Below are 12,453 nucleotides of genomic sequence, written 5' to 3'. Positions count from 1 at the left end.
TCAAATGGGACTGGGAGATGTCTTAAAAGTTGGAAGCAGTGAGAGTGGAACATAAACATTGAAAACCCAAGGAATTCAATAAATATCTCTGAAGGGTTATGACTTAGTAACAAGGAAAACTATTCTTGCCATAAAAATTACACTATACCCACTCTAACAAAGCTTAAAAGCGACACTTGAAGGGACTGAGTTCACCTCTAGTAACTCATCTCCTGACATAACAAAGTCCTGTATTATTTAAAAGAAGACAACAGGGACTTCTCTGGTGGTGCAGTGGTTGGGAATCTGCCTGCCAATGAAGGGGACATGGGTTCGATCCCTGGTCCAGGAAGATCCCACATGCCACGGAGCAACTAAGTCCACGGGCCACAATAACTGAGCCTGCGCTCTAGAGCCCGCACGCCACAACTACTGAGCCCACATGCCGCAACTACTGAAGCCTGTGCACCTAGAGCCCATGCTCCACAACAAGAGAAACCACCGCAATGAGAAGCCTGTGTGCCGCAATGAAGAGTAGCCTCCGCCTGCCACAACTAGAGGAAGCCCACAGGCAGCAATGAAGACCCAACACAGCAAATAAATAAATAAATATATATATTTTAAAAATAAAAGACAACAAAATCCACTCAACAGTGTAAGATTCAAAATGTTCAGAATTTAATCAAAATTTACCAGACATGTGCAGACGCAAAAAAAAAAAAAGTGACCCATAACCAGAAGAAAAATCTGTCAATACAAATAAGCCTAGAATACAAAGATATTAGCAAACAAAGACTTGAAAACAGCTATTACAAATTATTCACTGATTTAAAGAAAACCAGGAACATTGTGAAGAGATGCAAGACCAAAAAAAAAAAGGAGTTCTAGAAATAAAATACAGTATCTGAAATGAAAAATTTACTGGATAGGATGAATAGATTACACACTGCAAAAGAAAAGATCCTTAGCTTGACGACACAATAATAGAAACTATTAAAATTGAACTGTAAAGAGAAAGAAGGCTGAAAAACAATAATAGAACCTCCGTAACCTGTGGAATAACATCAAGAGAACCAACATAATTGTAATTGGAGTCTGTGAGGGAAAAACATTTGAAGATACAATGACTAAAGGGTTTCAACTGTAAACATATATATATCAAACAAACACACACATACATACAGGCATAGAAATCTTAAAACCAAATTACTGAAAACAGGAACTTTTAAAAGCAGCCAAAGGGAAAAAACTATTACGCAGAAAAGAACAAAGAAGAATTATTGCAGACTTATGAAAAACAATGAAAGCCAAAAAAGAAAAAAAAACCACACACAATAGAGAGACATGTTTAAATTATCAAAAGAAAAAAGTCAACATAATTCTATATCCAGCAAAAATACCCTTCCAAAATAAAGGCAAAATAAAAACTTTTTAGGGCAGCAAAAATAAAGAGAATTCACTGTCTGCATTCTATACTATAAGAAATTTTTAAAATGCTTCAGGCAGAAGAAAAATGAGACAAAACAGAAAACCCGATATACACAAAGGAATGAAGAATGATGTAAATGGAAAATATATGGATAAATACAAACTCTCTCATAAGACTAATTAAGAAAAAAGAGAAAAGACACAATTACCAATATCGAGAGGGAAAGGTGAAACATGACTACATATCCAACGCAATAAAAGGATAATAGAATATTATGAATAGTGTTAGATCAGGGGCGACCCAGGCGTGGCGCCGGGCAACACAAGCGGCGGCCTCTTCTATGGCCGGGAGTCTGCACCCCCTCCAACAGCTCCCTTCAACCTGGTAGACATCAACGACGTGAGCCCCTCCGGCGGCTTCGTGACCTAGCTTCTGAGGCCCGAACTGGACCCAGTGTACATTCCGCTGCAGCAGCCGCAGCCGCCAGGTGGCGGGCTGATGGGCAAGTTTGTGTTGAAGGCGTCGCTGAGTGTCCCTGGCAGCGAGTACGACAGCCCGTCGCTGTCGGTCATCAGTGTTAGCAAAGGCAGCCTGGACGGCAGCCACCCAGTGGTGGTGGCGCCCTACAGCAGCAGGCTGGCGCGCATGTGTCCCAAGATCAAGCAGGAGGCTGTCTCCTTGTGCACCGTCAGTCGGCCCCTTGATGCCCACTTGGGCACTGGACGCCCTCTCAGCAATGGCCACCGGCTGCCTGCGCATGACTTTCCCCTGGGGAGGCAGCTCCCCAGCAGGACCACCCCGACCCTGGGTGCAGAGGAACTGCTGAGCAGCAGGGACTGCCATCCTGCCCTGCCGCTACCCCCAGGCTTCCATCCCCACCCCGGGCCCAACTACCCTCCCTTCCTGCCCGACAAGATGCAGCTGCAGGTCCCACCGCTCCACTACCAAGAGCTCACGCCATCCAGTTCCTGCAGGCCAGAGGAGCCCCAGCCAAAGAGGGGGAGAAGGTCGTGGCCCCAGAAAAGGACGGCCACTCACACTCGTGATTACGCAGGCTGCGGCAAAACCTACCCGAAGAGTTCTCATCTCAAGGCACACCTGCAAACCCACACAGGTGAGAAACCTTACCGCTGTGACTGGGACGGCTGCGGGTGGAAATCTGCCCGCTCAGATGAACTGACCGGGCACTACCGCCAACACACAGGGCACCGCCCCTTTCAGTGCCAGAAGTGCGACCAGGCATTTTCGAGGTCGGACCACCTCGCCTAACAACATGAAGATGCACTTTTAAATCCCAAAACAGTGGATATGACCCACGCTGCCAGGCGAGAATTCAGTATTTTTTGCCTTTCACACTGTCTTCCCGGTGAAGGGAGGAACCCAGCTTGAAAGCACTACAACCATGGTCAAGTTCCCAACAAGTCAACCTGTGAATGGATAATCTGGAGACATGAGGAAACCAAACAACAAAGAACAGATGGGGTCTATGACTGGATCTTCTATCATTCCAATTCTAAATCCAACTTGATCATATATTCCTGGACTTAGAAAACGCCAAGGAGGTGACTGGATGTTGTGGATATCAGGGTATAAATTAGATCCCTGAGTTGAAGGGAGGGAAGACCAGAATCCCTTGAATTGTTTCCATGCAATATAAGCATAAAGATCACCTTGTATTCTCTTTGCCTTCTAAAAGCCATTACTATGATCTTAGAAGAGGAAGAAATTCAGGTACAGAAAATGTGTTTTAATAGCCTAAACGATGGTGTTTGGTGAGTCTTGGTTCTAAAGGTACCAAATGAGGCCAAAGTCCTCAAACTGCTGCATACTTTGACAAGGAAAATCTATTTTTGTCTTCCAGTCTACATTTATGACCTAAGTCAGGTAAATACACCTGGTTTACTTTAACGTTTTTATGCACACAGTCTGTCATGCACTGTGGTTTCAGATGTGATGGTTTATTCCAAAGTATGCCTTAAGCAGAACAAATGTTTTTTTCTATATAGTTCCTTGCCTTAATAAATATGTAATATAAATTTAAGCAAACTTCTATTTTGTATATCTGTAAACTACAAAGTAAAAAAATGAACATTTTGTGGAATTTGTATTTTGTATACTCAAGGTAAGAATTAAGTTTTAAATAAACCTGTAATATTTTATCTGAAAAAAAATGAATAGTGTTAGACCAATAAATTCAATAACAAATGAAATGGACAAATTCCTTGCAAGACACACATTACAAAAATTGATTCAAGAAGAAACAGAAAACCTGAATGGCCTTAAATCAACTAAAGAAATTAATCACAATTTAAAACCTTTTTATATAGAAAACACTAGGCCTAGAAGGTCTCACTGGTGAATTCTTATATACCTAAGGAAGACAACACCACTTCTACACTCTCAGAAAATAGAAGAGGAGCAAGGGAACACTTCCTAATTCATTAGATGAGCCCAGCGTGACTCTGATGACAAAACAAAAGACACATACCCCCCCAAAAAAAAGAATCTACACCTCAATATCCATCATGAATACCGATATAAAAATCCTTAAAAAATATTAACAAATTAAATTCAGTAATATGAAAATGATACATTTTGACTAGGTAGAATTTATTCCAGAAACACAAACTTGATTTAGCATTAAAAAATCAATTAGTGTTATTTATTACATGAACAGAACAAAGGAGGAAATCCATCTGATGATCTCAATGGATTCAAAGAAAGCATTTAATAAAACTTCAATGCATTCATGATTAAAAAAAAAAATCACTCAGCAAACTGGTATTAGAAGGGTATTTCCTCAGGATCCAGGAATGGGCATTTGTTAAAAGCTCCCAGGTGATGCTAATACATTGTTGGATTTAAAATCAAGGAAGAGCCAATCCCTCCACCAAACACATTTTAACAATGACGACTTCACCAAATTTTAATATTAAATAACTGTGGTATTTGATAACAGGATATTACACAACTGTCCATGAGACTAGTTTTTCTTTAAATAATCTGAATAACTAGCTAGGGCTGCATAACTGTAAGGATCACCTTTGAAATCTGATTCCACCACTTAGTAGCTGTTACTCAACCACCTAAGCCTGTTTCCTCATCTGCAAAACAGGGAGTAAAACTAAATCTGCCTCAAAGAGTTATTATAAAGATTATGTTAAATAATTCATGTAAAAGCGTGCCCTGTGCACAAGGCCTATACATAAAGAACTAATATCTTACTGAATGTTTCTATTACAATAAAACTAATTTAAGTGCTTGTTTTCTAAAGGGTTTTTAGCTTCATTAAGTCATATGTATTGTACAATTATGTCACTTTCTATAATAGGTCAAATCATTACATATATTTTAGGAAATCAAAATATCCTAGTAAAATAAATACGGGCTCAAGAATGCCCTTTATATAGTGATCCCCTACTCACCCTCTCTTGTTAAGTGAAAAGGTTAAGCTGCAGAACTGCTGTTCCCTATTGTGTAAAAAACAAGAGCTATGTATCGCTTGCATATGCATGAAAAACTCTGAGAAGAAACTGAACAGAGTAAATCTCTGCCAAGGGAGTGGAAATGGGGAACAGGAAGTAATGACGAGAAGAACTTTTGTTTTTCACCATATAGCTTTCTATGCTATTCAGATTTTTTTTAGCTTTAGCTTGTATTTTTATAATTTTTCAAAAATAGTTAATAGAAGAAAACATTTTCAGCACTTACATACAGGCTTTCAAAATTAATTTAACACTTTCCTCTCCAGTGTCACCTAGGTTAGTGAAAACCACTACAAATAGATAAAAATACACTTCCTCTGGAAACAACACTTCCATATCAGAACAGACCATTTCATTCAAAAGCCAACAAGCCTTTAAAAGAAGAAGAAACTGGAGGGGAGTATAAAATTAACTGCTTCTTTTTACAATCTCTGAAAACCCACTTTGTATTTTGCCTGAACCCTTCTACACCGTTTATTTACATCTAAACCAGCTGAGCCATACCAAACTATTCCTATGTTATTGGTCCAATACCACAGCAACTTGTTCATCTTACATCGGAACACTAAACAAATGCTTTCCTAGAGCTTCCCAAGATGATTTTTATATCGAAATACACTGCTTATGATACATTCTTCTAAACAAAGATAACAGTTGAAAACTCCAAGCTAGTATAGGAATACTGGAAACCAAAAAAATATTTTCCTACTGCAACCCAGTCTGAGGATTATTTGCAATACAAAAAGTTCTAAAAATTAGGTACTCTTTAAACATCAATGAGATAGTCAATCAAAACAGTTAGATTATTATTAAATGTTAACAAAAGCTCCTTTTTTTCTGAACTTTCTTGCTATTCAGTGAACATCTTCACCAAAAAGTGTCATTTATATTTTTGAAATGTGTTTACAAACACAGCTTTGTTTCACAAAATTCAAAAATACAAAGCCCGCATTCAAATAATAAAAATACCAATTACCTCATCTTTGACTCACTGAATAAACGCAAACCTGCTCCTTTCACAGGGATCAAACGGGTACTTTCAGAGAGCTAAAAATCAATCTTAGGCGGTAAAGGTGGCATCTCAGAAATCTGCAGGTTTCCAAGCAATGAAAGTTTCTGTTTGAAATAAACACTCTGTTAAACTACACAAGGCAATATATTCTATACATTTCCGGGGTAAGCTATATAAGAACTGAGAATCTAGCAGCCACTATCTCAGATAAAGTGGTCTTAAGTCGGTGAGAAGCTTACAATGGACAATATTTGTTCTGAGGTAGATTACTGAGATGAGAATTTTTATCATCTTTATCACAAAGGTCACATCTCTAAACTGATATACCCTTAGATCTCTCCTAACAAAACTCCTTAACTTTCAATTAATGTTTCCCTCAGAACAAAATTTTTCCAAATTCCACATACAAGGGTCAACTCAATTCCTGGCTTAAGAAAAAGAAAAGATAAAAAATACAATTTCCAAAGACTTCATGTTGAGATTTGCAACCCAATTTCAAAAGACAACGTATTTTCTACAGTCGACAAAAGCAGCTTTTGGCCCAAAAATCTGAGGATGACTTTAAAAGCATTCAATAAAAGATGATGGTTCAGGGGCTTCCCTGGTGGCGCAGTGGTTGAGAGTCTGCCTGCTGATGCAGGGGACATGGGTTCGTGCCCCGGTTCAGGAAGAGCCCACATGCCGCGGAGCGGCTGGGCCCGTGAGCCATGGCCGCTGAGCCTGCGCTTCCGGAGCCTGTGCTCCGCAACGGGAGAGGCCACAACAGTGAGAGGCCCGTGTACAGCAAAAGAAAAAAAAAAAAAAGAAAAAAAGATGATGGTCCACCCTTCCACCAGAAATTAAGCAGGTGAAAAGACTCAGTTCCATTAAATAAGATTATCTTTTTCTGCTCTTATAGATGTTTCCCCACATCTATTATAATGCTAGACCATATAACCTCTCTTCTTCTGTGGTTCAACCCAACTGGCAAAAATCTAGGTTACTGTAGGAAAAGTATCACTTCCAAGGTTTTGGCCATCTAGTGGTTTCCAAACTGTGGTAAAATGGTTCCTACGGCCCTCATACAACAGAGTTCCTCTACCCAATCAAGGCCAGTATCAGAAAAGTCATCCTCCCCACAATATGACATTACTAAAGAACAAAAATGGCACACACCCTATGAAAAGAAAACACTATGAAAGAGTTTGCTCTTCAGAGCTAGGGCTAGCTGTGGTTCAGGAGAGGCAGCTGTATTCACATACAACCTCAGTGGCTTTACCACTTGGCCACTTCCTGCTCATCCTTGATGTTTAAATGTGGGGTCTTGGATGCGCTAAGATCTTTTCAGAAGTACGAGAACAGGTGGAACATGCTAATGAATGCACACCACAGGTCTCCAGACAGCTAATACACACAAGTTCAGTGCTTCCTTAAAACTTCACCATGCAGCTGATATTAGGAAATAAAAATGCAATTTAGGATATTTAATCTAAGAAATTTAATTTAGGGAATTTAATCTCTCTTTCCAGCAATCTATCACATATCCCCAAACCTAAATATAGTCATTCACCAGGTGTTTGACCTTAAAGTAGGGTACTTTGCAGAAATACAAGTGTAAAACACTATCTTTGCTTTCAGAAAACATACAATCTAAGATATATATATAAAAAATATATATATATTTTTTTTAATGAAAGTATTCTAAAACAGAAATCCTTTGTTCAATATTCACAAGAAGCAGGCTTCAGTCTTCTTTTAAACCTTACAGTGTTAACCCATTAGCTGTCCAGCTACAATAACTGGCTGGACTCAAAATCTGCTGGCCATAACTGCCTTATTGGCTTTAGCTTTGCCTTCAGGAGCAAACAAGAACAAGTACTTTCCTTTACCCGAGAGTCCTTTAAATATCTGGAAGCCATATTTTTACAAAATTATGACCTGAAATGGCTGGAAAAGATTTCATAAAGGAAAGGGGGCTCAAATGGCACAAAAATGGCAAGTAAATATTCCAGTTTGTAAGAAAAGAATAACTAGAGGCAGTAGGTCAGGTAAAGAACAGTGCAACTGAACCATACAATTCAGACTGGGGAGTAGTGAGTATAAAACTGGCTAAAGTAAGTTCCTATCATATTATTAAAGAACTTAAATGCCAAGGTAGGACTTCTGTTTGTTTTGATAGCCAATAGGGAACACATGTAGACTCTTGAGACAAACCACAGGAGAAAGATGTTTTAAAGATATGAGGATTGTGTTTTGGACTAAACATTTGGGTCCCCCCAAAATTCATCTACTGAAGCCAATATTTGGAGATGAGGCCTTTGATAGGTAATTAGGGTTAAATGAGGTCATGAGGCTGGGGCCCCTGTGATGGCATTAGTGCCCTATAAGAAAGGACACCAGAGAGTTCTCTCTCCCTTATCCCCTCTCACTCACACACTGAGGAAAGGCTATGTGAGAACACAGCAAAAAGGCAGCCCGTAAGCCAGGAAGAGTTGACATCAGAACCTGACAACTCTGGTACCCTGATCTTAGACTTCCAGCCTCCAGAACTGTTGGAAAATAAATTGCTGCTGTTTAAGCCATCCAGTCTGTGGTATTTTGTTATGGCAGCCTGTGCAGACTAAGACAGACTGGAAAAGAGAGCAAATGGCAGCAAGGAGGCCAAGTAAGAAGACTACTACAATGTCCAGTGGTGAAGTAACAGATAACAGCAGTAGCAGCAAGAATGTAGAAGTCATCAATTACCTATGAAAGAAAAATAAGCTACTTCACCTGGCCCCAGGGTTCTTAGAAATTATATTCAGGAACCCTAGCTACCCACTTCCAAGGTCCTTAGTTTTTCTGTGTCACCTACCATCTACTCTCATGTCACTGCAATTTAATAACGATCTTTCAAGAGGACATTAGGAATTATTACAATCAGAAGGCCCCAGAACTTTCTTGACTCTTGTCAAGTGACTGTCAAATCATCCTATAATCCTAAACCCAGTCACTGTCTTATCCTAAAGAACAACCAGCAAATACCTCCAATGGAGCCTATCAGTCCACAGGCCTCCACCAAAACCACCCCAATAGCGGTACTGACTCTGGGTTCCATGAAGTTTGAATTTGTTGATTTCCTTCTTTAAAACAAAGTGAAGAGTTCTAAACAATACAATCCCATAAATACATACATACATGGAGTCAGTAAAAACCTCAATATTTCCCAATAAAAGGTGGCCTAGGTGTTTTATATACCCAGACAAGCACACTAATTGGAAAGGGGCAGCGCTGGGACCTGGGAAAGCCCTCATCTTCCCTAATCACAAAGAACCTGGAAAAATAGCACCAGCACACAGCCCCAGCCCTGATACCTTGTCATTTACGGATAAGACTAAGTCAACCCTTCCTGCTTCCAGCAGAGGCATACAGCAGAAGAGAGTTCCACTTGCATTTCCCAACCTCATCCTTGCACCCTCTCATCCTCACTCAGGAGTATACCAAGGCCACCACATCCAGTACTTTAAAATCTTCAAAAGGTTAACTCTTACTGACACTAAAGTTTTGTTCAGATTACTGCTCATCAAACAAAGCAAAAACTTTCCTAAGAACTATTCAACTGTCACCCTACTTAAGCCTGTGGTTAACCTTGTTACTACAACAGATCCTCAACAAGGATTTAAAGCTAAGCTGAGGGGACTTCCCTGGTGGTCCAGTGGTTAAGAATCCACCTTCCAATTCAGGGGACTCGGGTTCGATCCCTGGTCGGGGAACTAATATCCCACATGCCGCGGAGGCTTAAGCCTGCGCTCTAGAGCCTGTGTGCCACAACTAGAGAGAAGTCTGTGAGCCATAACGAAGAGCCCACCCACCACAACGAAAGATCCCCCATGCCGCCACTAAGACCCGATGCAGCCAAATGAATAAATATTTTAAAAATAAATAAAAATAAATAAAAAATAAAACTAAGCTGAGAATACAGGACTCAAAGGTACTAATTTGGGGGCTCTATGGTTTGAGATATAATTAACAGAGTTTACTTTATTGCTTTAACTTCCCTTATCTAACCAAAAAGAGAAAGAACTCATCTGAAGAATTCTGAGATTGACTGTTGGAAATGTATGAGTTTTGCATGAATAGTCATTCATTCCACAACTTGTGAACTTGGAATCCCTTCAAGAGTTGCTATGCCACCTAACATAAGACAATATTCGTACAGAATCACAAACCTCCACATTTTAGAAATAATTTCCTTAAAAATTATTTAATTTCATGACTTTCACAACCCCTTAGGCAGTATTTTTATTCTCCTCATTTTAGACATGAGATAGACTCAGAGAAGTTAACATATTGCCGTAGGATCACAAATCTGGTAAATGATAAAGCCAACAATGAATCAAAACTTTGTGACTCCAAACTCCTCCCCTTTCCAGCATACCACAATGTGTCTCTCTCTGTTCTCCACCACCTTAAACAAACCATTCTACACAGACCAATAAAAAAACAACAGCGCATTAGTGTGTTCTCTCAAATGCCTACTGATGCTCTTCAACAAAATGAAAGCCCAGTCTACTTTAAATAAATAATAATACAAAATGGACTAATCAGCACCCTGTTTAAATCTTTTCATTTTACTGCACTGAAAAGTCTGTTGCCAAAATTAAATTTTAACAACTTCCATTAAAACCTCTTCTATATGTTTAATAACACTTTTAAACTACCCTTGGAATAACTATTTTCCATCTGCTTTTACTTGCCTTTATAACTAAACAAACACTAAATCTTTGAAAAGGGGGAAGTGAAAATAATGAATTTTCCACACTATGAAACAACCATTCTTTTCTATGGCCTCAACTAAATAATAGCTGTGAATATTCCAATATCTTACAACTATCAAATTTCACCTTCCTCCCAAGGCACAACGTCTGATGACAGCTAAACAATAAAAGAAGACCACACACAAAAAGAATTATACTCTCCTAAAGACATTTTGGACTGTAGTTGTCTATATCTGATATCTTGTAATACCAACAAGAAAAGTTTTATTTTATGGAGACTTTTGATTATTGTTTTCTTTTTAACAATAAATAAATCTTGAAGCACTTTCTTTTGGAGATTATCAGCATGGCACCATTTAAGCCTTCAGTTACAACAAAAAATTTTAAAGATTTCTGGAGATATTAAATTCCTCCTCATGACAAACCATACTCTGGTGTAGATTGGTATCAGTGCAGGTGCAACTATGACTGATTAGTTTGCTACTTCTGAGGGGCAATAAGAAACCACAGGCAAATGTGTATCACTGTTGATTTCTCTATTTCCTCTGTAAAATGAACAATTACCAACTTCCTACAAGAATTATGAACTAAATAGTGAATGACTAAAAATTTATGAAGCACATTTATCATTATTGATTTTTTTTAAATAATAAGACTCCTCCCATTCCCCCAATCATTCACTGGGCAAAGTCCCACTGCTCTACAACTTGTTCAGCAAGTCTCAGAGTCTACCCACTCTGGCAATACTCTGAAGTTTGACAAGAGATGTTATATAAAGTATGAAGGCAAGACAGACCCTGGCTGTATGGCCTGTTCTGTGTTCCCACAGCAGGGAATCTCAAACCTCTACAAACTTTATGTGGATTTAATTATTCAATATTATATAATGATTCTTCAGACAGTAACACTGGTAATGCTACAAGGAACAGGTCTGCAAGGGAACCAGAAAAGTCAGTATAGTCAACTGACCTGCCTCTCAAAACAGATACACAAAGACTAGTTTATTACACACTCACTTCACTGCTACTTTCATAGTTATATTAAATAGTAATGGGACTGAGCTGATGACAGGCTCCTGAGGAAAATTTCATACACTCATTAGAATCACAATTTGTTTTTAATGGAGATACCTTTAATGAATATACTGCAGGAATAAACATCATGCTACTAACCTATGAAAACTTTTAACCAATATAAAAGTAGAGAATAAAATTACCAAAGACTGGTTTTGTTGTCTGTCCTCTATGAAACCAAATCTTAGCTCCTCCTTTTCTTCATGAATATGACTTGTAGGATTTTCTTCTGTTTGCTCTCACACAGTTAAATCTGGATAAGAGTCAAGGCTGAGGCTTTATCTTGGAGGTAATAACATGCTGCTGATTTTTTATATATGTATATATACATAATTATTTCTTACTTGGTTTTATGTATTTACGTAAATATATCTGTTAGCATCCTGAAATTTTCCATGCAAAATGACCAGGGAAATATCACTACACTCCTTGGCCCAAAAGATGAAAAGCTTATACCTCCTCAAAATGAAAACTGACTTCCTAAAACAATGTATAGGACAAACTTCTCAAACCACAAAGCTCAGTCCGAAAAGCTTATACTGTATTCCAAGAAGAATTTCCTTTATATTAACAAGTCCACCACAATTTTTTTCTGTATTTAAAATAACTGTCTCTAGCCTAGACTTTTAGTCCAAAGAGAAATTCTTATTTTGAGTCGAAAACAACAACAGTGGGGAGGGGGTGAGGGAGATTCTCACACACACACACACACAAACACACACAGAAGGGGAGGTCTATA

At 38.7% G+C, this 12,453-nt stretch overlaps 1 protein-coding gene and 1 pseudogene across 5 annotated transcripts in view; one reads left to right on the top strand and one right to left on the bottom strand.

The window, feature by feature from the left end:
• The window catches only part of LOC309960463 (Krueppel-like factor 4), a 114,478-nt pseudogene extending 111,779 nt beyond the window's left edge, over positions 1-2,699 (top strand). The window contains exon 2 of the transcript in view: positions 1,697-2,699. The product of the transcript in view is annotated as a Krueppel-like factor 4 (transcript). The remainder of the gene's footprint in view (positions 1-1,696) is intronic.
• The window catches only part of TCF12 (transcription factor 12), a 383,916-nt gene that overhangs the window by 359,695 nt on the left and 11,768 nt on the right, over positions 1-12,453 (bottom strand). The gene's annotated exons all lie outside the window — the stretch shown is intronic.

The sequence above is a fragment of the Leucopleurus acutus genome (assembly GCF_964270905.1).
Source record: "Leucopleurus acutus genome assembly, chromosome: 1".
NCBI lineage: Eukaryota > Metazoa > Chordata > Mammalia > Artiodactyla > Delphinidae > Leucopleurus > Leucopleurus acutus.
The sequence above is the reverse complement of the archived record's forward strand: the minus strand, read 5'-3'. Positions and strand labels throughout refer to the sequence as shown.